Raw genomic sequence first — 27,269 nt, 5'->3', positions numbered from 1 at the left:
AATTTTAATTACCTCAATTAGGTCCCCCCTCAGCCTTTTTTCAAGCAAAAAGAGACCCAGCCTGTTCATCCTTTCCTGATATGTATACCCTCGCATTTCTGGTATCATACTTGTAAATCTTCTCTGCACCCTCTCCAGTGCCTCTATATTCTTTTTATAATATGGCGCAGTACTCTAAATGTGGTCTAACCAAAGTTCGATACAGGTTTAGCATAACTTCCCTACTTTTCAATTCTATCGCTCTAGAAATATACCCTAGTGCCTGGTTTGCCTTTTTTATGACCTTGTTAACCTATGTCGCTACTTTTAGTGATCTGTGTATTTGTACTCCGAGATCCCTTGCTCCTCTACCCCACCCAGACTTGCACCCTCCAAGTAATGTGACCTCCCTATTCTTCCTACCAAAATGTAATACCTCACATTTATCTGTGTTGAATTTCATTTGCCAATTATATGCCCATTCTGCAAGTTTATTAATGTCCTCCTGTAATTTGTTTCAGTCCTCCTCAGTATTGACTATTTCTCCCCCCCCCCCAAATTTGGTGTCACCCGTAAATTTAGAAATTGTGTTTTTGATTCCAAAGTCTAAATCGTTAATATAAATTGTGAACAGCAGTGGTCCCAGCACTAATCCTTGTGGAACACCACTGCCCACCTTCTGCCACTGTGAATAGCTACCTTTTACCCCTAATCTCAGCTTTCTGCCTTGAAACCAGCGAGCTATCCATTCTGCTACTTGTCCCCTGGCTCCGCATTCTCTGACCTTTTTCATTAGTCTATTATGTGGTAGCTTATCAAAGGCCTTTTGAAAATCTAGATAAAGTACATCTACTGCATTGCCCTTGTCTGTTCTTTCTGTTACCTCTTCAAAAAATTCAATGAGCTTAGTCTAGCAAGACTTTCCCTTTTGAAATCCATGCTGACTATTCATTATTATATTTTTGGCTTGTAGATGTTCTTCTATTTTCTCCTTTAGTAGGGATCCCATTATTTTTCCTACCACCGGTGTTAAGCTGACTGGTCTGTAGTTCCCTGGACATGTTCTATCTCCCTTCTTAAATATAGGTATTATGTTAGCTATCCGCCAGTCCTCTGGCACTACACCTTTTACTAATGAATTATTAAATATGTGTAGTAATGTCTTTGCTATCTCTTCCCTAGATTCTTTTAAAATGCGCAGATGTAATCCACCCGCAACAGGGGTTTTTTTCCTCTGAGTTTGATTAGTTTATTTAATATATCTCCTTTTTATTTTAAGTGCAGTTATTTCATTACTAATCTCATGATCTACTGTCATGTCTACCTGTTCTATCTCCCTGGTAAATACTGAGGCAAAGTAATTATTTAATATTTCTGCCACCTCTCTATCACTGCCTGTGGTATTATCCTGTCCATCCCTTAGTGGCCCTATTCGCATCCCGACCTTTTTTATTGATGTGCCTGTAAAATATTTTATTATTTTGTTTTCTGTTCCTTGATAATTTAATTTCATAGTTCCTCTTTTCCTTCCTAATTTTTTTTGACTTCTTTCCTAATCTCTTCATATTTTCCCTTCTCATGCTCTCCCCTGCTGTCCATGTGCTTAATGCATACCTCTTTCCTTACCCTCAATTTTTCCCTTATGGCTTTATTCATCCATGGTGTCTCATTCGTGTTTAGCTTGTTTTTGTTTTTTAGTGAAATATATTTTTCTTGGACTCTGTTGAACATCGTTTTAAATGTTTCCCATTGCTGTTCTACATCATTGTTTGCCAATATTGTTGTCCATTTTATTTTCCCAAGTTCTATTCTCAGCCCCTCAAAAATCAGCTTTTCTCCAATTTATTACCCTGGTCGTCGTCATACTTATGTCCTTCTCAATTATTATTTTAAAGTGTATTGTGCAAAGCCTTTGTGGGCCTGCCTGGGCTACTTTGAAAATGTAGCTTTGTGCTGGACTAGAGTTGAATTGCAGCCAGCACAAGCTCCCAGCAGTGTGAAATGGCTTCTTGGAAGTGTCCACACTCCTTGCCTTCAGTGTGCCTGGGTATCCGATTCGGATTTGACATCTGAGTTATATTGCCAACTTTTGCAATGGTGCACACCCAAAACCACTTTGTATTGACACAAAAGTGGGAGTATAACTATAACTTTAGAAATGTCCTTTGTTTAATTATTTAAAACAATCAGTAACCATTTCTATTTATTCAAATGCCCAAAAAGGACACTGTTAATAGTTCCACATGTTTTGAAGTGCAAAACATTTTTAAATGTCTTTAGCAGTTACTTATCAACATTATCCACCACCTAATTACTTTTAGAGATCACATATGGGAAGTAATTCAATGATGGGGGTTCTGATGCCTTAAGTGCGAGATCAAGGCTCAAGCTTATGAACATCACCAAAGCCTCAAATGACATCACGACCATAAATATACTGCAGCAATGCATTGCACAGAAAACATTTATTGAATCATTTGTTTTAATAAAAATGGACGAGTATCGATGCTGTAAAATACTGTGCCACTTACCCAAGATTTGCTCACAGTGGGTATGAACTCATCTGTGCATTCAGGAAGAGGCACTGAGCAGAGGGAAAGCAAATGAATAAATGAGTTACTCTGGCCTATAATGGCATTGTGAAAGGCCTGGGAACAAGTCACCTCCCTACTATATTTTTAGGGGATTTGTGCATGGTATCAAAGTCTGTAAAGAGTGGTTTTATAATAATTGGAGAAAGTGTGTGTTACTTTTTTGACTGCTGCGGTGGGTACAGTGAGTGCATTAGTACTGTAAAGTTAGCATGATGTAGATCTACAAGGTAATAAAAGTGAACTGGATCATTCAACCTGAAGGAATGTGGCATCACTTGATCAGAACTGTATTACGTCTTTTCAACACAATTCAGGATTTAATAACTTGCTTATAATTTGAGGCCAAAATACCTGGATGGATATCTCACCAGTATATTGACCTTCTTTGAATTGCCCTTTCTGTTTTTTCCCAGTGCCTGTATTTTAGTATGTAATATCAAATTGCAATGAATTATAGAAATATAAATTACTTCTCCATTGTGTTCCCTGATTAAACTTTAAAAAATATTTCTAAATTGCTACTGAAGTAAAAGTTAATTCTAAAAAGATTTAGACGTGTGATACTTTCTCTAGTCTTCGCATATCTAGATTTTACTGGTATCTCTTGGATGAAGTACGATATTTATATTTGTATTGTTCATTGATGAAAATAGAATTTCCTTTTGGAATATTGCCTGCATTAGGCACAAGATCCCAATAAATGATCTGTAGCAATTGTCTACCTAGCATACAGCAGTTATTGCTATACTTTTTTTGTGGTGAATCCATGTGTTTACTGAAACTTTATTGTTCTCTCTGTAATAAAGAAGCCACAGCTGGTGAATGCAATATTTCATTTTGGTCAATAAAAAAACACTTGTTGTGTTAGATTTCCTGAGGCAGTCTAAATAGAATAAAGGCAAAGTTATCAATCAAGTGGTGTATTTTTCATCTTGGGTTTTATTCATATATTCATACATACACACATATACATACATGCATACTATATATATATATATATATATATATCATATGCATAAAACTCAGTGAAATTAGAAGTAGATGTTGTCGATATGGTAATGCAAAAAGACTCATGAAAAATTGAAACTGTTCTTATGAATCTTTAATTAGAAGCAATGAAAGGGGCACTACTGGAGCCAAATGCTTTGTTACAATCTCTTCTCATTGGTTATTTGCCATTATTCTTCCACCTTCACAAGCAGACATTCACTTAAAGCTGACAAAAGTCACTTGAAGCCCAGACAGCTGTAGTCACACGAACACCTCCACCACACAGAAAAGCCTGTTGGCAAGTAATTAGTGCCACTTAAAAGAAGCTCTCTTAATTTTTGTTTGTGTTTAGTCCACAGTCTAACACTTGAACATGAAGCTTGGTCTTAGTTTCTCTTGCACATAAGTATCTTTGGTATCTCTAGTGGGGAGAGAATAGAGAAGAGGGAGGCTGAATCAATCTTGCAGTATGTATTCAGTGCCTCTGAAGGATTCACTTTCATTTTTTTGTCTCCCATGTCACCTTGTGTGCAGTCTGGTCTGTGACACTGATGGTGATTATGTCATTATTTTGCTCTAGGGGGCTTTGACACATCTGCAAAGCTGATGCACATCTTCTTCCAGCGCTGGCATACGGCCCACATCCCCAATGCTTCATTAGTCACCACTGCCTGGCCCTCGCCAGACAAAACGCCCAGCTCTGAGCTGCCTCCCCACTGCATTGTCCGTGCTGTGCTCCTTGTCAGTGCCTGTGATTGGTTTATCCATGCACCTCCTTTTCTTGTTCTCACTCCATGCTCCAGATGTCCTGATTTTTGCCTGTATAAGCAGAAAGCTACACAATAAAAACAAGGTGACTTTTTAACCCTTTCATTCCGCTGTAATCAAATAAGACCTTGCATTTTCTGAAGAAGGACTGAGAAATGTTCAGAATTCAGTGACTGCCAGTGTTCTGCACAGATTTGTGTGGTTATGGAGGTCGGTAAAGTGTGTGTGTGTGTGTGTGTGTGTGTGTATGTCTGTTTGGACATAGTTTGTTGGGTTCTAAGTTACATGTGCTTCTGTGACATTGAAATGTCTCTCCCCTCATGAAATATTCCTTGGACATTGAAATATGTGTGCATGATGGTACAGTAGTTAAGAGAATATGCATAAATGAAGTAATGTGGAGAAATGTTGCTGTCTGTTTGAGTTAATGTACCATAAAAAGTTCAATTTCTACAGTTTCATGTATACTTTCAAAATGTGTCTACACCAAATGCCTTTTGTACTATATTTGAGAAGTATCCCCTTCCCCTTTCCTCCCTGGATGTGTTTCTTTGACATGCTCTATGAGCATCTAATTGAAAGAAGAATACTCAATTACCAAATGTTTGGTGTAAGGTGAATGTTCAGCTCAGTACTGGCTTACAAATACAAGCACATCCGATTCTGAGCTAAGTCTAATTGCTGTTAACAGTCATTTTGTATAAACAAAACTTTGGCTCAGTACTAGATCTCTGGGCCTTTTCTTTTGGATTGACTTCCAACTTCTTGTAGTATAGAGCTCTATATTTCTTTTCACAAGTTATCCAAACACACGATAACCAGAATGGAATTGGTTCACACTTGTGTGCATTTTCTGTAGAGCTGAAGTTCCAACAGACTATTTTTGAGAGTAGACTTCAAAGTTATTTGACTGGCTTTTCAAAAAAGTAAAGCCTGACATCATAAGGTTGATTTTAAATGCTGGCAGTAATTCAGTGTGAGAATTTTTCCCTTTTTAAAAAAAAAAAAATTACTTAATATATTTTATTTTTCATTAATGCAGCTGGCTGAGCCAAATATGTGTGCGGTTCTGGTTGTTTAGCATAGAAAGGCTGATATTGCCCTGGGGTTGGTACAATGTTGGGCAACAAAGATAAAGGGTGTCAGGAATATAATTTATGAGGAAAGGTTAATGAAGCTGAGCATTTTTTCTTTGAAAAGAGGAGGCTTTTTGGTTAACTAACTGAAGTTTTCAAAATTATGAAGGTATTGACAAAATGTATCTACCCATCACCCTAACAACCAAAGAGTGCCAAAAGCTTTTTTTTCTGTTTTAGTTACTGTATTTAGGAATGAGTATGTAGTTGGGCACTATGGGGAACTTTCTCTGTCCTGGTGGACCTAATAAAATCTGATCTATTTTAATCAATCAAACTGTGATCTATTAAGAAATTACTGAAATAATTAATAAATGGTAGTAATATGAGTTTTCTCTAAAACCAATAGAAATAATATTACTGGTTTAGTCGTATGTTAGTAATTTGAATGATCGTTATCTCTGAGATTACTGTTGTGGCACCAATTAATCAATTACCCCCTCCTAGTGGCAGTATTTTGTTTATTTTCCATGGAAGATTTTCTGCATTGAAAGATCCTATTTAGTTGTCTTGCGTATGTTGTGAAAAATTATTTGTTACACAGCAATTGATCGGCATTTTCTGAAAAACCCTTTCCAGATCGAGGTCATCAAAAAATGGCTGACTTCCCATGCAGCATATGGAAATTTCTGGGTGGGAAAAGATTGTATGTAAGAAATCCGTTCCAGTTCCTTTTGAATAATCATTGCTGCCAGAAAAGTATTTGAAGATTTTTTTTTTTAGTGGATCTACTATCATAGAGACTCATTAAAGAAACTATTAGTAAAATGTACATGCATAAAAACACCACTTTCTTAAAGAAAATGCACAACTAATGGCATTCAAATAAATAGCATATAATTTTTGTAGAGATGTTGATACTGGGAATCATATGAGTGCTTTACTGGATTTACATAATACAAGTGGGTTTTTTTCTGAAAGGCAGTCATTGATTTCTCAGACTTCCAAAATGATGCAAAATAGTTGAGTGGAACTCCACAGATGCAACTGGATCAGGAGAAACACAACACAAACGTAACAGGATTCTTCCGATCGGATTAAGAAACCTGTTTTACAAAAATTATCTATTAAATAGCAGGACATTTGCGCAAATTAGGAAATTGGGCCATGTGGATAATTTCTAAGAGCAGCAAATATCTAATAGAAAGGTTTTGAATGGAAGATTCCGATCAATAATGGTACTATTTCGGGGAGACTGGATTGTCCAAAAGGAATGATGTTTTGGAGGTCACTAATGAACTAGATTAATTGTTAGGTTTTTAAATCACCTCAATAGAGAGTCAAAATGAAAGCTATAGTATGCAAATAATATCAACTTAGGTACCTTATGTATTGATAATCTTAAAAAAAATTAGAAGGAGCAGAGAGGGGGAGATAGAAATACCAAAAAATGGCTTAAAAAGAATTCCTCCCCTATAATATAAGAAATCAATTGAGAACCAAATGACATTTCAGTCAACTGTTGCATATACCTTGTTTTCATAACATAATTTTAATCAAAACCTCATGGGATTTCCATCTCCTGAACCTACCTACATAATTGCATATCAGCAGCTCCAGAGATACCAATGCTATTAAGCAGATTATGCAATTAAGCAGTCCCACATGGTGATCCTTTAGTACAAACATTTCAAACAAGTTGTTTTGAAGCTCCGTTGACTTTAATAATCTTTTGGCATTATTGCTTACTATCTACGGCCCTGTCTGTATCAGTAGGGGTTTTAGTTTGTGCTGGTTAGACCAAGAGACAGAATTGTAAGGAAAATACATAATTGAGTGGGCAGGTCTCCATCTAAAAGCTGAAAATCCCATGCAAATAAATGGGTTCTTCATATATTTATATATTGAATTAGGCAGCCTAGATTCCCATTGAAAATAATAGGAAAATCTTTTGGTACTCTAAATACTTAACTGATTAAACACATTATGAAATTAAATGGAAGGTAATGAAGATGAAGGAAATGCTTGAAAACCCTTTTCGGTGTGCAGAATTTGTTGCAGAATGGCATGTTTATTTGTGCAGTTCATACTAATACAATAATGCAATTCTGTGTAGCATGGCCAAAGAAAATCTGTTTGGCAGAGTGGTGCGTAGTTTCATACTGCCAAGTTAATCTTCATTAGCTACTTTTTAATGTCCTTTCACATTGCAATGGTGGAATTGCATCTGTGCAACAGGAAGGAAATGGCTTCCCTTGGCACAGGAAGTTTAAAGGAGCCATTTCCTCTCTGGTCACAAAGCAACTGCATTAAGGCTGCTGGGAACTCCCAACTACACAAAGTGGTGTAACACCACTTCTACTCCACCTTTAATGTAACAGTATGGACACCTTGGAGCTGAATCAGTGTAACTACCTAAAAATATAAGCAAAAAATTACACTTTTAGCACCTGATGTTCCAGTACATTTCTTTTGGACACAACTATTCTTGCCTTTCAGGTTAGATAAATTGATAAGCTGTTCCATATAATAGACTAAATTATTCCTTCTACAGATGCTGGTGCACCCAGCCAGATCCATCACCCTCAATGGAGTTGGTTCCTGTTCATTTTTAACAGAATCCATCTTACACTTTTTTTTCAATGCAGTAGATTGATTCTTCTCTGACGTTCACAAGAAATTGGTAAGGTTGGGGGAGATTAGACTTGTATGCTAATCATTGAGTTGCCAGTCAAGACCCTCTCTTACCAAGTTGTTATGGAGATGAGGATGTCCACATCCTCAGTGGAAGACATTTAGAAATAAATAAATAACTTGCATTTATATAGTGCCTTTCACATCCTCAGGACATCCCAAAGCGCTGAACAGCCAATTAATTACTTTTGAAGTGTAGTCACTTGTCTTTTAGGCAAAAGCAGCAATCAGTTTGCACACAGCAAAGGTCCCACAAACAGCAATGATAAAAATGAACAGTTAATCTTGGGAACCTGAACAGGGGGACAGAGGAAAGGGAAACGAGGATAAAAGCAAAAGATAGGAAAGAGAAAAACAAAAGTGGCAGTCAGAGAAATCAACGGTTTAAATCAAACATGGCCACAGTAAATAATAATTCTAATAGGTCTAAGAGTGTTAAACAAAACAAGCCTGAAGACTTTGTGTCTTAATGCAAGGAGCATTCGGAATAAGGTGGATGAATTAGCTGCACAAATAGAGGTAAACGAATATGATTTGATTGGGATTACGGAAACATGGCTCTAGGGTGGCCAAGGCTGGGAATTCAACATCCAGGGGTATTCAATATTCAGGAAATTTAGGCAAAACGGAAAGGGAGGTGGGGTAGCATTGCTGGTTAAAGAAGGGATTAACACAATTGTAAGGAAGGATATTAGCTCTGATGATGTGGAATCTGTATGGGTAGAACTGAGAAATACCAAGGGGCAGAAAACTTTAGTGGGAGTGGTATATAGACCTCCAAACAGTAATGCGGAGGTTGGGGATGGCATTAAAATGGAAATTAGAGAAGCGTGCAATAAGGGCACAGCAGTCATCATGGGTGACTTTAATCTACATATACATTGGGCTAACCAAATTAGTAACAATACTGTGGAGGAGGAATTCTTGGAGTGTTTACGGGATGGTTTCCTGGACGATTATGTCGAGGAACCAACCAGAGATCAGGCCATCTTAGACTGGGTATTATGTAATGAGAAAGAATTAATCAGCAATCCTGTTGTACGAGGCCCCTTGGGTTGGAGCTATCATAATATGATAGAATTCTTCATTAAGATGGAGAATGAAGTAGTTGACTCGGAGACTAGGGTCCTGAATTTAAATAAAGGAAACTATGATGGTCTGAGGCGCGAGTTGGGTAGGATTGATTGGGGAATGTCACTCAAAGGGTTGACTGTGGATAGGCAAAGACTGCATGGATGAACTACAGAAATTGTTCATCCCAGTATGGCAGAAAAATAAAACAAAAAAGGTGACTCAACCGTGGCTAACAAGGGAAATTAGGGATAGCATAAGATCCAAAGAGCGGACATATAAATTGGCCAGAAAAAGCAGTAAACCTGAGGATTGGGAGCAGTTTAGGATTCAACAAAAGAGGACAAAGGGATTAATTAAGAAGGGGAAAATAGAATATGAGAGTAAGCTATCAGGGAACATAAAAACTGACTGTAAAAGCTTTTATAGATATGTGAAGAGAAAAAGATTGGTGAAGTCAAACGTAGGTCCCTTGCAGTCAGAATCGGGAATTTATAATGGGTAACAAAGAAATGGCAGACCAATTAAATACATATTTTGGTTCTGTCTTCACAAAGGAGGACACAAATAACCTCCCAGAGATGCCGGGGAACATAGGGTCTGATGAAGGGGAGGAACTGAAAGAAATCAATATTTGTAAGGAAATGGTGTTAAGGAAATTGATGGAACTGAAGGCCGATAATTCCCCAGGGCCTGATAATCTGCATCCTAGGGTACTTGAGGAAGTGGCCCTAGAAATAGTAGATGCATTGCTGATCATCTTCCAACATTCGATGGAATCTGGAACAGTACCCATGGATTGGAGGGTAGCTAATGTTACCCCACTATTCAAAAAAAGTGGTAGGGAGAAAACGGGGAATTACAGACCAGCAAGCCTGACATCAGTAGTGGGGAAAATGCTAGAGTCCATTATAAATGATGTAATAGCTGAGCACTTGGAAAACAGTGACAGGATCGGACAAAGTCAGCATGGATTTACAAAAGGTAAATCGTGCTTGACTAATCTACTGGAATTTTTTGAGGATGTAACTGGTAAAATAGATAAGGGAGAACCAGTGGATGTGCTATATTTGGACTTTCAGAAGGCTTTCGATTAGGTCCCGCATAAGAGATTAGCATGTAAAGTTAAGGCACATGGGATTGGGGGCAAGGTATTGACTTGGATAGAAAACTGGTTGGCAGACAGAAAGCAAAGAGTTGGAATAAACGGGTCTTTTTCTGAGTGGCAGGCAGTGACTAGTTTGGTACCGCAGGGATCGGTCCTTGGACCCCAGCTATTCACAATATATATTAATGATCTAGACGAGGGAATTGGATGTAATATCTCCAGATTTGCAGACGACACAAAGCTGGGTGGGCGTGTGTGCTGTGAGGAGGATGCCGAGAAACTCCAGGATGATTTGGACAGGTTGGGTGATTGGGTAGAAGCATGGCAGATGCAATATAACGTGGATAAATGTGAGGTTATCCACTTTGGTGGCAAAAACAGGAAGGCAGATTATTATCTGAATGGCAGTAGATTGGGCGAAGGGGAAGTGCAACGAGACCTGGGTGTCCTTGTGCACCAGCCACTGAAGGTAAGCATGCAGGTGCAGCAGGCGGTTAAGAAGGCAAATGGTATGTTGGCCTTCATAGCGAGAGGCTTTGAGTACAGGAACAAGGATGTCTTGCTGCAGTTGTACAGGGCCTTGGTGAGACCATATCTTGAGTATTGTGTGCAGTTTGGTCGCCTTATCTGAGGAAGGATGTTCTTGCCATGGAAGGAGTTCAGTGAAGATTCACCAGGCTGATGGCAGGAATGACTTATGAGGAGAGATTGGGTCGATTGGGCTTGTACTCGCTAGAGTTTAGAAGAATGAGAGGGGATCTCATTGAAACTTATAAAATTCTGACAGGACTGGACAGACTCGATGCAGGAAGGATGTTCCTGATGGTCGGGGAGTCCAGAACCAGGGGTCACAGTCTAAGGATAAAGGGTATGCCATTTAGGACAGAAATGAGGAGGAATTTCTTCACCCAGAGAGTGGTGAACCTGTGGAATTCTTTACCACAGAAGGCAGTAGAGGCCAATTAATTAAATATATTCAAGAAGAAGTTGGATATATTTCTTAAGGCTAAAGGGATCAAGGGGTATGGGGAGAAAGCAGAGACCGGGTACTGAATTTGGATGATCAGCCATGATCACATTGAATGGCGGAGCAGGCTCGAGGGGCCGAATGGCCTACTCTTGCTCCTATCTTCTATGTTTCTACGGTGGTGTTGGTTGAGGGATAAGTGTTGGCCAGGACACTAGAAGATATCCCCTGCTCTTCTTTGGATAGTGCCATGGGACTTTTACATCCACCTGTGCAGGCAGATGAGACTTCAGTATAATATCTCACCCAAAAGACAGCATCTCTGACAATGAGGCATTCTTCAGTATTTCACCAGCCAGCCTGAATTATATCCTGGAGTGGGCTTGACCTTATAACCTTCTGGTTCTGAGGTGAAAGTGGTACCATTGAGCCAAAGCTTATGCTTAACATTGGAGTCCAAGCAAACTGGCTGTACTTCACTCTTGGTCAAGTTTCGTTCAATAAATCCAGTGAAAAGGGACTCCGATCCTATTCTGTGGCAGTAAGACTCATCTGGTAGCCATAATAGGCTTTCCATTTCATTGTGCAAGACGACTCTCGGCAGGTTGCTCATCGGTATTTTATTGTTATGTCATTGTTATCTTTCTTTATGAAGGAATGTTTCTTCATGAAGGAATGTTTCTTTCCATAGCCTTGGGCCTGAATTTGATTCCATGCATGTTCATGTAAACAGCCCACCCTCTAACTTGTATCAAATTACACTTATCAACCACGAGCCACTAATATATTCATTTGTCACTGACTTAACTATCTCATTTAGTTCATCCACTTAGATCTTGCCTATGTTGCTTCCATGATCAGATTACATTCAGCCTCACCTTCCTATCCTGTCCACACAAATCTGCCCACACGGGCTCCACTATGTGGCAAAACAGAAGGACTATATTTTGTTGTGTAAAAAATAAAGACTTGCATTTATATAGCACCTTTCACGACCTCAAGATAACCCAAAGTGCTTTACAGCCAATGAAGTACTTTTAAGTGTTGTCACTGTTGTAATGTAGGAAATGCGGCAGCCAATTTGCTCACAGCAAGCTCCCACAAACAGCAATGTGATCATGACCAGATAATCTGTTTTAGTGATGATGATTGAGGGATAAATATTAGCCAGGACACCAGGGATAACTCCCCCTGCTCTTTGAAATAGTGCCATAGGATCTTTTACATCCACCTGAGAGAGCAGACGGGGCCTCGGTGTAATATCTCATCTGAAAGATGGCACCTCTGACAATGCAGCACTCCCTCAGTACTGCACTGGAGTGTCAGCCTAAACTTTTGTGCTGAAGTCTCTGATGGGAGACTTGAACCCACAACCTTCTGACTCAGAGGCAAGAGTGCTGCCAAGTGAGCCAGAGCTGACACATTTGTAGACCAAGTCAAAGTGTCAGGAGGTTGACTGCTTTGTTTGTGTTGTATGGGAATAGGATTTAAGAATGCCTGCTGTTAAGGTAATAGCTCACTAGTTTGCAGTAAGAAATTGACCCTGACCGGGCCAGAACCTATTTCACTACGAAAAGTATTGTTGACTTCAAATAGGTGATCTTTCAAGACACCTGCAAGACAGAAATTTGAATAACCTTCACTGCAATATTTGCCTGCTAAGAACAGGCAGTTTTGCAAAGGTGTCTTCATGATGCTTGGAGACTATGATCAATCCTCCTTGAGTGGTAATACTTGAAGAGAGATCCAAATCATATGCAGAGAATACCAAATGGAGCAAAATAAATTGTTTACTCTTTATGTACAGTAACCCTCAATCGTCAAATTAAGATGTTCTGCACTTGCCATGTATGGAACTTACCACTCTTCAACTGCCAGGATCTTGATGAAGAGTCATAGGAACAGGACTAGGCCACTCAGCCACTCAAGCCTGTTCCACCATTCTGGTAGAACATGGCTGATCTGTACCTCAAAAGTCTATCAATCTCAATGTTGAAAGTTTCAATTGACCCAGCAGCCACATCTTTTTGGGAAAGAGAGTTCCAGATTTCTAATATCCTTTGTGTGAAAAAGTGCTTACTGATTTCACTCCTGAATGGCCCAGCTCTAATTTTAAGATTATGCCCCTTTTGTTATGGATTCCCCCACCAGAGGAAAAAGTTTCTCTGTGTCTACCCTATCAGGTCCCTTTACTATTTTAAACACCTCAATTAGATCATCTCTCAACCTTCTAAACTCAAGGGAATACAAGCCAAGTTTATGCAACCTGTTCTCTTAATTTAATGTTTAAGCCCGGGTATCATTTTGGTAAATCTGCACTGTATCCCCTCCAAAGCCAATATATCTTTCCTGAGACGTGATGCCCGAAATTAAATGCAGTACACCAGATGGGGTCTGACCAAGGAAGCATCACTTCATTTTTGTATTGCAAACAACATTCCATTTGCCTTTTTCATTGCTTTTGTACCAGTCCACTAGCTTTGTGATTTGTGTAGCTGGAGACCTAAATCCCTTTACTCTCATGCTGCTCCTAGTCTCTCATTAAGAACATATTCCAATTTGTCTTTCTCCAATCCCAAGTGGATGAACTCCTACTTCCCCACATTGAACTCTAACTGCCATAGTTTTACCTAGTTAATCTGTCTATGTCCCTTTGTAACTTCCAGTTCCCATCTACACAACTTACTATGCTTCCTAACTTGGCATCAGATGCAAACTTAGATATACAACTCTCTACATCTTCTTTCAAGTTATTAATCTATATGGTTAATAGCGGAGGCCCAAGTACAGATCCTGGGGAACACCACTTGTCACATCCCACCAATCAGAGAATGTTCCCTTTTTCCTCACTTTCTATCTCTTGCCTCCAACCCATGTCACAAAGTTACCTCTAATTCCATGCACATTAATTTTTGCAAATAATCTTTTGTGTGGAACTTTATCAAATGCCTTCTCGAAGTCCATATAGACGCCGTGCATAGATTCATGCCAGTGACGATCTCAAAAAATTCAACTAGATTAGTCAGACATGACCTATCCTTCACAAATCCATGCTGACTTCCTTTGGTCAGCAGATACTTGTTCAAGTGCTCAGTCACTCTGTCCCTGATGATGCATTTCAGCAACTTCCTCACAAGTGATGTTAAACTAACAAGTCTATAGTTACGATAGCAAAATACTGCAGATGCTGGAAATCCAAAATAACAGAAAATGCTGGAGAGAAAATAGTCAACATTTTCGGTCAAACCCTTTGTCAAGACTGAAAAAGCACAGGAAATGAAATAGATTAAAAGGCCAGGCTGGGAGAGAACAAAAGAGAAGTGAAGAGACATTAAGAGGTAGTTACCTTGTTTTCCCCTTCCTATCTTCTTAAATAATGGAGTGACATTTACAATTTTCCAAAGCATAACCACAATTCCTGAATCTAGAGAGCTTTGGAAAATTATGACCAACTCATTTGTAATTTTCTCACCTTTTAATATCCTAAGGGGTGTGTTTCCTCACTTTCTGGTATAAGTAAAGCATCACAGAACTAATGGTATTGATCACCTGTTATCCAAAATTGGCTTATTGAGATTCACATTTCACAAACTTGTTTCCCTCACTATTGTTAATTGTAGTTAACCTTGTTAGTGCTAACATATTTGGCAACAGCTTGCCTACATAAAGATTACAAGGAAGCATTCCCTTATACGTAGAATGAAATGGAGCATAACCTTTTACTATTCTGCTGGAAGATCACATTGGTAATAGGGCAGAGAGGGGTTTCTTTAATAAGATGTTTTCAGGAAGGAGAAATCACATGGATTTCAGCTACCAATGTCTCTTAAAACTGATGTAACTCTTTGATGCAGTAGCTGTGTAGCTTACTTAATCTATGGCTTGGGGCCTGATTTCATTTGAAGAATAAGATGAAACCTAAAAGGAAATAATCTACCTTTCCTGAGTGAACCATTGTTGGGAGGAAAAAATGTTAATATAATGTGCAGGGAGAGGAGATAAGACATAATACAAGATGCAATTGTAATTTATTATACAGACAGCATTTTATTAGTCTATTTTCTTCTGTTTGTCAGTGTTGTAAATTAAACTTGTCCATAAGGCTCACCATTCCTTTAACTTGTCTATTGAGTGATTGACTTAAAAGCATATGAATCACAATTTGTTTTAAAAGTGCTAGAAAGAGATCAATACACAAGCTATCTTATCATTTTTAAGTGTGTTTATCTTGCTTTGTGCTCGAAGACTGGTGGCTGCTTCAAGGCCAAATAACATTTGAACCTTGGTTGCAACACGTCAGCCCATTTTGAAACCATCTTTATCTAACTGAGAAACCTGAAATCTGTTTGACAAAGTGACACTAGAGCCAGCTTATCTTGGAACAGAGTTGTATCTCACATAGGTCATTGATTCTGTGAAATTAATGTTTACATGTTGGTCTGTTTTTGTAAGCAATTTTTGCTTTGAGATTGTATGTATCAGTTGTAGGAAACATGGCTTAAGACTAAAGGGAGTAATTTTTCATAAGTGGTATTTGCCTCTTGTTTTTCTTTTTTACCAAACCCATTTATATTCTTAAATTAAAATACTGTCATTTGTTTTACTGGGAAAATCAAGCTGCCAATAAATTAAAGTCTAAGGGGGCTAAATTCGGTTGATTTGCGCCTCCCATTAGCGCCCTAAGAGGGTGTAACGGGGTGCAAATGAACTCGCGCCTGGGCACGGCACCACTAATGCGAAATTCAGCGGGAGGTTGGCGGCGCTAACCGTTGGTGTGGCGCGCCACCGCTGGCAATGACGTCATTGCTGTGCGCAGCGCCCCACTCGCGTCCTGGCTGTAACATTGGGTGGCACCCCCCGACTTACTGCCGGACGCTATGTCCGACGAGGTCTGGGGGGGCCTACCTGCGGCAGGGGAGGTGGTGGGTGGCCATTTTTGTTGCTGGCCGCCTGCCAGCACCTGCCCCCGTTGCTGTCCCCGACCCCCGTGAAGCTCCCCCACGGGGTGCCGGCTGCTCTCCGTGAGGCGCTGTTTTGGCTCGCAGCGCCCCAAGAGGGACACGAGGCGCTTCCAGTAGCGCCCCTCCTCCTTCTCTGGGCTTTACCTGGGAAAATTGGCCTTGGGGGCGCTAACTTTTTCGGGGCACTAAAATTAAGGGGCGCTACCCAATTTTTACCCCTAAAACATTTTGCCAGTAGAGACTGACTGTCTCTATTAGTTCTTTCTGTCAAAGAAGAAAACAGAAAGCAGCATATGTAGGCTATAGTCCATAAGATGTAAATCTCAGTTGCAATGTTCCTTTTCCTGGGTCCTCATAGACTTTCTTTGACATCTGCAATAATGTGTTGACCAGTAGTCCCACTTTGGCATCAAAATTAGGACAAAGATCACCAGTCCAATTATTTTGAATTGGGGAGAATGGCGATTATTAAAATGTCAGTATACACTATTCTTTTTCCAAGTTTTCAATTATTAATTACAAACTTACATAACTAAATATTTACTTGAGAATATTTAAAAACCTTGTTGAGTTGGAAGGCGATATTAAGGGGGGATAACCCAAAAGTTTGGTTGAAGAGGTCAGTTTTTAGGAGGGTCTTAAAGGAGGAGAGAGAGAGGTGAAGAGCCGGAGGACTTTATGAAGTGAATTCCAGGGCATGGAGCCTAGGTGGCTGAAATCACAGCCACTAGTCGTGGGACATAGTGACAGGGGGGACGTATAAATAGCCAAATTCAGAGGAATGGAGAGTCTGAGGGGGGTTGTAGGGCTGGATACGGTTAGGGAGATGGGGAGGGATGAGGCCATGAAAGGATTTAAACAAAAGAATGAGAATATTAAATTGAGGCATTGTGGGACCAGGAGAGAATGTAGGTCAGCGAGGAAAGGAATGATGGGTGAGAAGATCTTCATACTCGATAGGAGACAGGCAGCAGAGTTTTAGATGAGCTGAAGATAAGAGGATGAAGGATGGGAGGCCAGCTAGAAGAGTGTCGGAATAGTCGAGTCTAGAGGTGACAAAAGCATGGATGAGGGTTTCATCAGCTGCTATTTTGATGCAGCTGATGTTAGAGGTGGAAGTAGGTGGTCTTTGTGATGGAGAGGATATGAGGTTGGAAACTCAGCTTGGGGTCAGATAGGATGCCATGGTTATGAACAGTCTGGTTCAGCCGAGATGGTGGCTGTGGAGGCAGATCGAATTGGTGGCAATGATATGGTGTTTGTGGCAGAGGCTGAAGATGATGGCTTTGGTCTTCTTAATGTTTAACTGAGAAAATTGCAGCTCATCCAAGACAAGGTGCCGAACAAGTAGTCTGACAACACAGAGGCAGTGGAGGGGGTCACGAGAAATAGTGGAAACATAGAGCTGGGTGTCGTCAGCATAAATGTGGAAGCTGAGTCCAAGTCTGCAGATGATGTCGCCAAGTGGCAGCATGTAGGTGAAAAAAACAAGTGGTCCAGGGATACATCCTTGGGGGACTCCAGAGGTAATGGTGCAGCGGTGTGAAGAGAACCCATTGCTGGAAATACTCTGGCTATGATCAGATGGTAAAATATTTTCAGATTTCACAGTTTTAGCCATGGCAGAAGTTTTCCCAAAACGCTTTAATACTGTTAAATGTAATCCTATTAACCTGTTGAAGATTGATTTCTTCCCCTCCCACCACTCCCTTTATGATCCTTAACAACTGCTACTGAAAGTTAGGTTGTCTTCCTTGGTCCAAATTTGCACTTGAATCTCTTGAAAGAACTTGCTGGATGACCATACTCCGCATACAGCAGACATTGACACCAGATATAATTTGGTGTTTTTAAATTTAAAATTCCAAACTTATTTCTGGGCAAATCGAACAACAGTGTCCCACATCACAAAAATACAGAATTACAAATGAATGTGGCTCTTTACTTATTTTAGGTAAAGGTATTTAATTGATTTTTTGGACTTATTGGCTGATGTGCTCTCTTTATATCCAGTTGTTCATGGTTGAGCAACAGTTGTTACTATATATTTAGCACCTTTAATGTAAAGAAATTACTAGGCGTTTCATAGCGGGAAAACAAATGGCAGGCCAGGAAGAAAGAGATTAGGGGGGCTGAAAAAAATCCTAGTTCAAGAGATGGGTTTTGAGAAGGTTTTCAAGGGAGGAGAAAGGGGTGGAGAGTTTGAGGGGGAATTCCAGAGAGTAGAACACAGGTGGCTAACGGCCCTGCCAGGAATGGCGGGGGAGGGGTTAAAGGGAGGGAAATACACAAAAGACCAAAGTCAGAGAAGCAGAGTTTTCAGGAGATATAGGGCTAGAGGTGATTGCAGATATAGTGAGGGATTTAAAGACAAGTACAAGAACTTTAAATTTAATTCATTGGGGGATGGCGAGCTAATATAGGTCAGCAAGGACAGGGTGACAAAAGTGAGCGGGGTTAAGTGTGAGGCAGGATATGTGCAACAGAGTTTTAAACTAGTTGATTTTCATGGCGAATGGGAGGGCAACAAGGACAATGTAGCTGGGTGGTTAACTCAGTCACACATCTTACAGTAAGAGAATGTGTCTTAAAATTCAAAAAAATATATTTCTGTACAGTGATACTGCACGTGTCACGTATGTGATGAGACACAAGTTGATTTCCAACCTCTGAGTTCCTGATCTCTGCCATATTACTGTGATGAGGACCTAACCAGGCTCCCAACACAGGAATGGAAAATCATAGGAGACGTTGGGCCGGATTTTGCCAATGGGGAGCTTTTGGAGGCGGGACACCCACTTGTCGGGTTTTAGTTCCGCCTCCATCGACTTCTGGCCAACCCACGCTATTTTCCCTTGATTGGGGGCTTAGCAGGCCAATTAAGGTGAAGCCGGTTGCAGAGAACGTCAGCGTATGACGTTTCATCTGTCAAAAATTTTTGACAAATGAATTGTCATCGTTTGACAGCTCTGTGAAGCTGTCAAACCCTGACATTCTCTGTAGTTTGATGAGTCCTTGTATTCAAGACTCATCAAACCTCTTTCTTTAGCAGAAATTAGATGGTTGTTGCATTGGAGAATGCAGCAGGCATCTGTCATCTCTGCCGGTGAGATGCGAGACTCTCCGCATCCCCAACGTTTGAAGCCTGTAGGAAGAAACAAAGGTAAGTAAACATTTTCTATCACGTTCCAATCACCTCACATACTTACCTCTCCACACTTGCACCCATCACTTACCTACACAGCGCACTTTTGCACCCCTCCGACCCCCGCCTTGCTGACCCTGGTGGGGTTCGCAGCCTTCAGGAAGCCCGCACTTGTGTAGGTAAAATGAGGATAATCCTCTTATCTGCCTGTTAACTACCTGTTAACAGGCAGTTAAGTGGCTGTAACCCCCTCCCCGCCTCCAGGAGACTGGACCCAGTGCGGGCCGGCTACCCGCCTCCTGGGAAGATGGCACGGAGGCGGGTTGGGGGCTGGATGGGCACCTGCCCCCAGATTCTGCCATTTTCCCGGCAGTCCCACCTCCCCAGGGCTGGCAAGATCACGCCCGTTGTCTCCAGGCACTCTTGAGCATGCCCTGAAAGTGAACATTGGTAAATGCTTGGAAGTCTGGAATTCAGATCATCAGCTGACCCTCTTGACTTCAGTAATATTCTTTTTGGGACATGCTATGAAGAAAATAGAGGGATTAATACTCTGAAATTAGGCTTAGCCCCATAACCGACTAACTGCATTTCCACATGTATTAGTAAAAATTTGAGGAGCCACTGATTCATTGTACTTTCTGTGTGCCTATTTTGTTCATTATTGCCTAACTCATGTGCTTGGCTCAATTGCTTTGTGGGATTCACCTAGAGTGAATCATTACTTACAGTTCAAACTCCATGGCATAGTTTCATCTGGAGGTCTGAGTAAAGTTTTTTTTTAATAACTTGCAGGGGTAGCTTGCCTTGGTTTGGCGCTGATGGAGCCCACATCTTCAATGGTAGATACATTTATTAGGGGTGATGGTTACAATCTGAAATTGAGCTTCATATCCTCCATCATGACATGATATCTCCGGATGGCTAGGCAGTAGGTTTTGTATTAAATGTTGTGTTGGAGCGTGGATTTGTGCAGCAAAGATTTGACACAAGTTTTATTTAAAGATGTTACAATAGGATTGCCTTTGAAGGTACATAATCATGTATAAAGAAATGAAAATCCCAGTTTTGTAGAATGCCAATATAATCCTGTCATTTTCTTTGGAAATGTAACCTTTTGAATAAATAAAGCTTGGTCGTGGTAGTTTTAATCCGTTTTCAATTTATCCCTGTTATGGTGGTTTACAATTGCATAAAATAGAGCTGCACTTAATACCTTAGGACTTCTAACTATATTGTGGGCATTTATCATGTTCACTGCTAAAAATTAAATTATTGAATTCAAGATAGAGCTTTAAATAAATTGAGGTGGAGGAGAAGGCTGGTTGAGTTACACAATCACATTGGAACAAATATTTGACGAGAGTTCCTTACTAACTAACAGGAAAAGTTGCAAGCGTGCTGTCATTTGAGCCACTTTCTGGATAAATATTGTATCCAATGAGACCTGATGTTTGCACTGTTATACTATTATTTCTGTTGGTAACTATAATTCTATAACCATTTGTTTCATTTAAAAATTCATTTTCAGACATATTGCCTTCTTCAGAGCAGACTGAGGTGCCTTGGAACGACAGCTCTCTGCTAAGCAGAAGCGTTGCCTCTCCCCCCAACCCAGCTGTTCTCTATCCTACCCCAATGTTCTAAGTGAGTAGGATTATAAAAGCCTATCCTGAAATCTACCTATAAATCACTTTGGGAACTTACTTGACAGAATATAAATGAAGACAGAAGTGGGCAGAAGTATTGTCAGCCCAGCTGCAAAAGTTTATCGAGGTTGATATTATGGTAGTGCAATGATCTGTGGAAGTGCTAGGATGAAATATTTTGAGCAATGCACTGGATACTTATGCTTTATACCACTGTTCTACTTGCATATTTGTTCTGCATTCATATCATTCTAATCATAAAAGCAGCTCTAAAATTGAAGTATGATCATGTTGGAGCTGGCGGCTGTACAACTCTTCACAGCCTCATTAGGAGCAAGACCCTCTATGAAGTGGTGGGTTTGCAGGGTATTAGTGCTGCATGCTCTAATTTAGCAGTAGGAGTTCACACAGCAGCTCAAAAGCCATTGTTGTGAGGAAACATGCGCAATGCTGCTGTTATTCGTAACTTGCAGTGAAAATCTGATTCTCTGGATGGACTTTTGACTAATAAATATTTAGTACTTGTGTCAAACTGGCAGTACAAAACTGCACCATTTAGCTTCCTCCAAATCTTATGACACAAGGTACATATAGCCACTCAGATCCTGTTTGTTGCTAAGAAGGAATTTGGGAGGTAGTGAGCTGAACCTTACATAGTTGGTTAGGATCTTTGACAGTTCACTTAAATCTGTATTACAATAGCATTACCACATACGGTATTGAAGTAGTGAAAATCACATCAAACACATGTTATTCTAAAGATTTAGAGACTCGTACCATGGCATAAATCTAAATATTTAAGTATCTGAGTGGGAGGGCATTAAGTTCAGCAGAGGGAACGTTTTTCTCTGCACCTGTTTATTCGGCTAACAGCATTTTAACTGCTGCTAATTGCCTTTTTTCAAAATTAAGCAACTAATCTTGTAATCTTAATCACTAATTACCTTTTAGTCTAATAATCTGTCATTTTTAATAGTTTCTTTGTTAGTCTCTTAGCTCAACCTCTGCTTCTCTGAGGCTGCGAGGGTTTCTCAGTTACTATTTTTAACAATTGACCCAACAAGAGTGTTTCCACTAAGGTACAAATAAGAAGTATGTATGTGTCCAGTTCTTACCTAATGGGATCAGCCCGTCCACCAAGAGTTAGCTAAGAAGTGATCACTATATGTAAAGTGGACAGGCTGAGCTGTTAGCCTACTGAAGGGGTCAAGATCTGCATTTTTAATCCACTGACTAATGAGGGAGAATTTTAAAACCTGGGATTACTGTGCTATGTTTCTCCAATTCTACTTTAAAATATTGAAAATAAGAAACTTGTAGGAAATGTTTCTTCATTTTCATTGAAAACCTCTTAAACGCAATGAAACACATTCAGTCCTCCCAAATGAGTCGCTGCTTATCCACTTGATTTCCACATTTTTTTTAGCAATTTCTGAACAGCATTGGTTTTAAATTTATGACTATTTTCTTAATAATTAAATGTCATTTTCTGAATGAATGCTGTTTTAATAATAAACTTCTCAGTCTGCAGAAATATTTAACATAATTTTGTAGTTACGCTAACCATCCCATAATTAAAACTGTGCAAGATGGGTAAAATGTCCTTAGGTTTATACATGGAACAGAACAAGTCCCCAGCTTATGTCACTGCTATCAGGAGATGCAACTCTCCTTGATCAATATTTGCTTAACAAACAGCAGGGATCGGGGAGTTTGTTCAGAGAAATCATGTGCATGCAAGGGTGAATGAATGTTCGGTGAAGTACTTTGACTATTTGCCTCCTGCTGTTTTTTTTGCCCCCTCTTGTGTTGTGCTTTGTTCCTAACCAGGGGGACATGCACCTACACAAATCCTCCAAACAAAATAACAATTGGAAGGTCTGCAGAAAAAAGTCCTGATGACAAATAAGCGTCATCCTGGTTCCTTTATTAGAATCAGCAATTCCTAGAAATAACACACTCCACTTCCTCAGCATCAGGTGGCAGCAGTCAATCAAGTCGCCGTGAGCTTGTCAGGACAAAAGAGCGCGTAGTTTGCACAATGTAAATGCGGTGACTTTGTGCCAAAGAACCACCCCATCTCTGAGTTGCTTTCCCTTCAGGGGTCATTTGTTTGATCTTCTGACTGTCCCCAGACTCGGCAGCACATAATAAAAGCCTGACATAGCAGCCTGCCTGCCTTCTGTGTCCTGCGGATACTCATCATAAGTGTCAGGACATACCAAGGTTAGCGGTCACTGAAACGGTGCTCATTTGCCTGCCTTCGCAAAACACTCAAGTGAACCAATGTCGCTTGTAACAGAGGGGAGAATTTTATAAAGGCGAAAGAGATGAGAGCCAGGCTTTTGTTATTTCACAAAAGTTGATTTGCAAAAACAAGGCAAATTAATCACACCCAGTAGTCCTCTCTTAAGATATTGTAGTTTCCCAAAAAGTTCAATTTCTGTCATTTAATTGTTTTAATGGTTGGTAAATGCTGCAGTGGTACTGTCTCATTTTTTGACTGTAAAAGGGAATCATGCACTTACTATTATAAGAAGATAACAGTAGGGAGGGCAAGGAGAAAAGGGTTATTGGTATTTTGGATTCTCTTGACTCCTCGCCTTGGAGAGAGGGTTATTCTTGTCACTGCCTTTTGTCTACATCTGCTGACTGCTTGCCTGCAGCCAGCAGCATGCTTTAACTGTTCGGTCACCTCCTAACATCACATGCATCAGCTGTTGTGCTTTTGTTAGAGGTTTTGTACGTCTAATCCAGTGTGACCATACTGCTGCACAGTAAATCAAATGTAGATTGTTCCTGGGATGACTTCCTCATAAATATTTTAGACAACCTTTACTGCCTTTATTCTTAAAAATTGAAAAACAGATTAAACTTAAATGCTTGTCTGCTGAGTGTATAGATGATCACTAGATACTTCCTGCTGTTAATTGTAATTTTGGAGAGGGTGAGGACGTGACATTAACCCTTTGACGACGGAAAGATTTTTTTTATAGGTCTTAACATTTGCACATTTAACCTTGATATCTTGAAAATGAAAAATTAAGTAAAATCTGAGAAACCTCTCGGTGCAGTCGAAATTTATGAGTGCTATTTTAGCATACTAGTTAATGGCTCTTTCCAAATTCCTATTTACTACCCATTTATTTCAAATAGGTTGGAATGTCATTAAACTAGCACACACAGTAATTTTACATGAGCGCATTAACCAGTGCATCAAAAATAGCGTTCAGCCGGATTTTAACCTGAATTTATAGCATTCTTGGCACTAAAACTGAAACCTTGTGTGTTTGAACTGATGACAAATCAATGTAGCTGATTCCACCAAGCTACTTCGTCTATTGTGGACACCATGTACGAAACTTGGGGTTTAATTCTATTTCCTCTACCTGTATCAGAGCCAAAACCATGGGCAATTTAGAGCACACGTGGGCTAAAACTCTATTTTATTAAGTAGGTATCGCAAATTAGTAGCAGTTTATGACAGTGTAAATAGTTTTCTGTAAATTTACTATCGTAGAGACACTTACCAGGAGCAATGGTGAAGAATGGTAAAACACTGCCTCCATTAAAGTCAATTTTGTTCCCAGCTCCTCCGAAGCAGCATAGCATAGAAATCCTCTGCTGCAACAAATGAGGATTCAAAAAGGTGCTTTGCGTGACACGAAAAGCTGTTGATGACACAAGTTGTATCTGTAACACTATTGATTGGGTTAGAAGAGAAGTCTAGGGCTAAAATGTAACCTTTTTGTTTCTAAAATATTATTGTGTATATAAAGGATGTAAATGTGCAACCAAGAGAGATTTTCTTTTTTATATTCATTCACAGGGTGTGGGTGTCACTGGCAAGGCCAGCATTTATTGCCCATCCCTAATTGCCCTTGAGTCACCATTTCAGAGGGCAGTTAAGAGTCAACCACATTGCTGTGGGTATGGAGTCACATATAGGCCAGACCGGGTAAGGATGGCAAAGTTCCTTCCCTAAAGGACATTAGTGAACCAGATGGGTTTTTACGACACTCTGGTAGTTTCATGGTCACCATTTGTATTCCAAATTTATTTAATTAACTGAGCTTAAATTCCCCAACAGCCGTGATGGGATTTTGACTCATGTCCTTTAGCCCAGGCCTCTGGATTACTAGCCCAGTAACATTACCACTATGCTACCGTACTCGATATACGTTCTATCTCAGGAGTGAGTTGACTTCATAATTAAGCTTGGTGTCTTGTACAGTTTACTTTATCACTTTATTTGAGTTGTTTGTTGGTAAGGAGTTACCCATAACTTTTTATCATTGTGTATTCTGTTTTTTTCACACAAAGTGGGAAGTTGATTGCTGCACAGATTGCAGTGATTCTGATGACATCACTGAGAATGTTATCAGTTGTAATGGAATCCCCATGAGATACAAAATATTCCACAGAGATGATGTCAGCATATGTGGTATAACTTTCACTTAGAAACGCTTAAATGTGACCATCACAGAATTGTCATCAGTAGCCTTTTTCTCCTCCACTAATTTTGAAAGCAAGTACATAATTAGTTTTGCTTTGAGTTTAATTTTAGCTATCTTATTTAGCATTTAGATGAGCACTTGAAACGCCATAGCATACAAGGCTACGGACCAAGTGCTGGAAAATGGGATTAGAATAGACAGGGCTTGGTGGCCGGCGCGGACACAATGGACCGAAGGGCCTCTTTCTGTGCTGTATAACTCTATGACTTATTAAAATTAATTTGGCTATTTTTTAATTTACTTCATATTGCTGGTAATATGGGCTGCATTGAGTTGACAAGAAAGTCGGGGAACGCATCATTTTGCTAAAGTGGAACTATCCTAAAATGCAACCAACTCACTTAAGCTTTTTTATTTTCTTTTCTATTTTATCTCTGTCTCTTACAGTCCACCTGTGCAAGGAGTGGATAGAATCAGCTCCTGATGTTACCACTGCCCATATCATTACTTCATTCATCAACTTTCCCTGCCATTTGATCTATTGACATCAACCTTTCCTGACTGTAACAGCCCCAACAACTTTCCTTCAAACTCCTGAATAACATGTTCACATTATTCAAATTTTCTCATCATGATCAACTCCCATCACTTCTCTCTTGTACTTGTACTTGTACCAGGACACCCTCATTAGTCATTCTTCTTGTCAAACTTATTTTCAGCCTATGTCTGTGACACCCTCCTTTAGGGTTTCATTTCAAATTATTTGGCATTCTACATAGTATTTCAAAAATGTAAATGTCAGCATTTTTCAAATGCAAAAGAGGTGCTACAAGTACCTTTTGATATTTTGGTTAAGTGAACTGGGATATACTCAGAGTTCCTCTGTAAAAGGGTTGTAATCCTCGATGAGCAACTTTTTTTCTTAGAACAGCAGCTTTATATGTAAAGAGCTGTCAAGATATAGTTAACAGTCGAATTCAGGGAAATCTTGCAGTTTTAAGAAATTCCTTATTTCATCAAGTCACACTCAAGCGTATACCGATCTGTAAAGAATTAGGAACAAGCAGAACTTTGAAACAATGGACATTATGGCCAGGATTTTCTGCTTGCATGCTCACTAGCCTACAGTTTTTCTACCCATTAAAATCAATAGAAGGAAAATCGTGAACTGGCAAACGTGCTAGCGGAAAGCCCCAGCCTCTGTTCTGTGTCTAATAATATGGGATCTATAAGTAAATCCTGTACTCTTCCCCTGTAACATGCACTGTCAGCAATCTGAGCATGGTAGTCAAGCAACCTTTACCAATTCTTTATCTATGGCACAGGGTCAGATCACCTCAGAGATGTGGAAATATCAGCCTTAGTGACCATGCCACCAATATTTCCCTCCTTCCATATTAGAAAGTACCTGACTGTCATTCAATGCTGCTTCATAACCTAATAAAGATTAGACATTTTCTGAATGAGGATTTGCATGTGTGACCAGTGTCCTCCCACTCTAAAGCAGCACATTGATAATCCACTTTATTGCACCCTATAGGTAAATAGTATTTTAAATTATATATATCAAAATAAGTTATGTCAGAAGGAAGAACTGGGATCTTGTGTGCATTTGTATGTGTGTGCACGTACCCATGTATCAAATATACAATTCTGTTAGACGTTCCTTATTAATCAAGATAACTCCAACAAATCAGCAATGACCCTTTCAAGATGCTATAAATTACAATTAACATGTTGCAGCCTACAATCTCGTACCCAACATTCTAAATATCTGAGACTCCAAGCATTCTGGACAATTCCAGCTATT

General features: G+C 39.7%; 1 protein-coding gene and 1 long non-coding RNA gene across 6 annotated transcripts in view; one reads left to right on the top strand and one right to left on the bottom strand.

The window, feature by feature from the left end:
• Positions 1-27,269, top strand: part of prox1a (prospero homeobox 1a) — a 203,161-nt gene that overhangs the window by 96,339 nt on the left and 79,553 nt on the right. The gene's annotated exons all lie outside the window — the stretch shown is intronic.
• The window catches only part of LOC147121152 (uncharacterized), a 38,318-nt gene continuing 14,562 nt past the window's right edge, over positions 3,514-27,269 (bottom strand). Inside the window, exons 2-4 of the long non-coding RNA XR_015077368.1 lie at positions 26,296-26,502; positions 24,533-24,673; positions 3,514-4,382 (exon numbers count right to left, since the gene is read on the bottom strand). This is a non-coding gene — a long non-coding RNA (uncharacterized LOC147121152). The remainder of the gene's footprint in view (positions 4,383-24,532; positions 24,674-26,295; positions 26,503-27,269) is intronic.

This window comes from Somniosus microcephalus, chromosome 3 (genome assembly GCF_052327205.1).
Source record: "Somniosus microcephalus isolate GS21.2 chromosome 3, FLI_Smic_1.0, whole genome shotgun sequence".
Taxonomy (NCBI): Eukaryota; Metazoa; Chordata; class Chondrichthyes; order Squaliformes; family Somniosidae; genus Somniosus; species Somniosus microcephalus.
The sequence above is the reverse complement of the archived record's forward strand: the minus strand, read 5'-3'. Positions and strand labels throughout refer to the sequence as shown.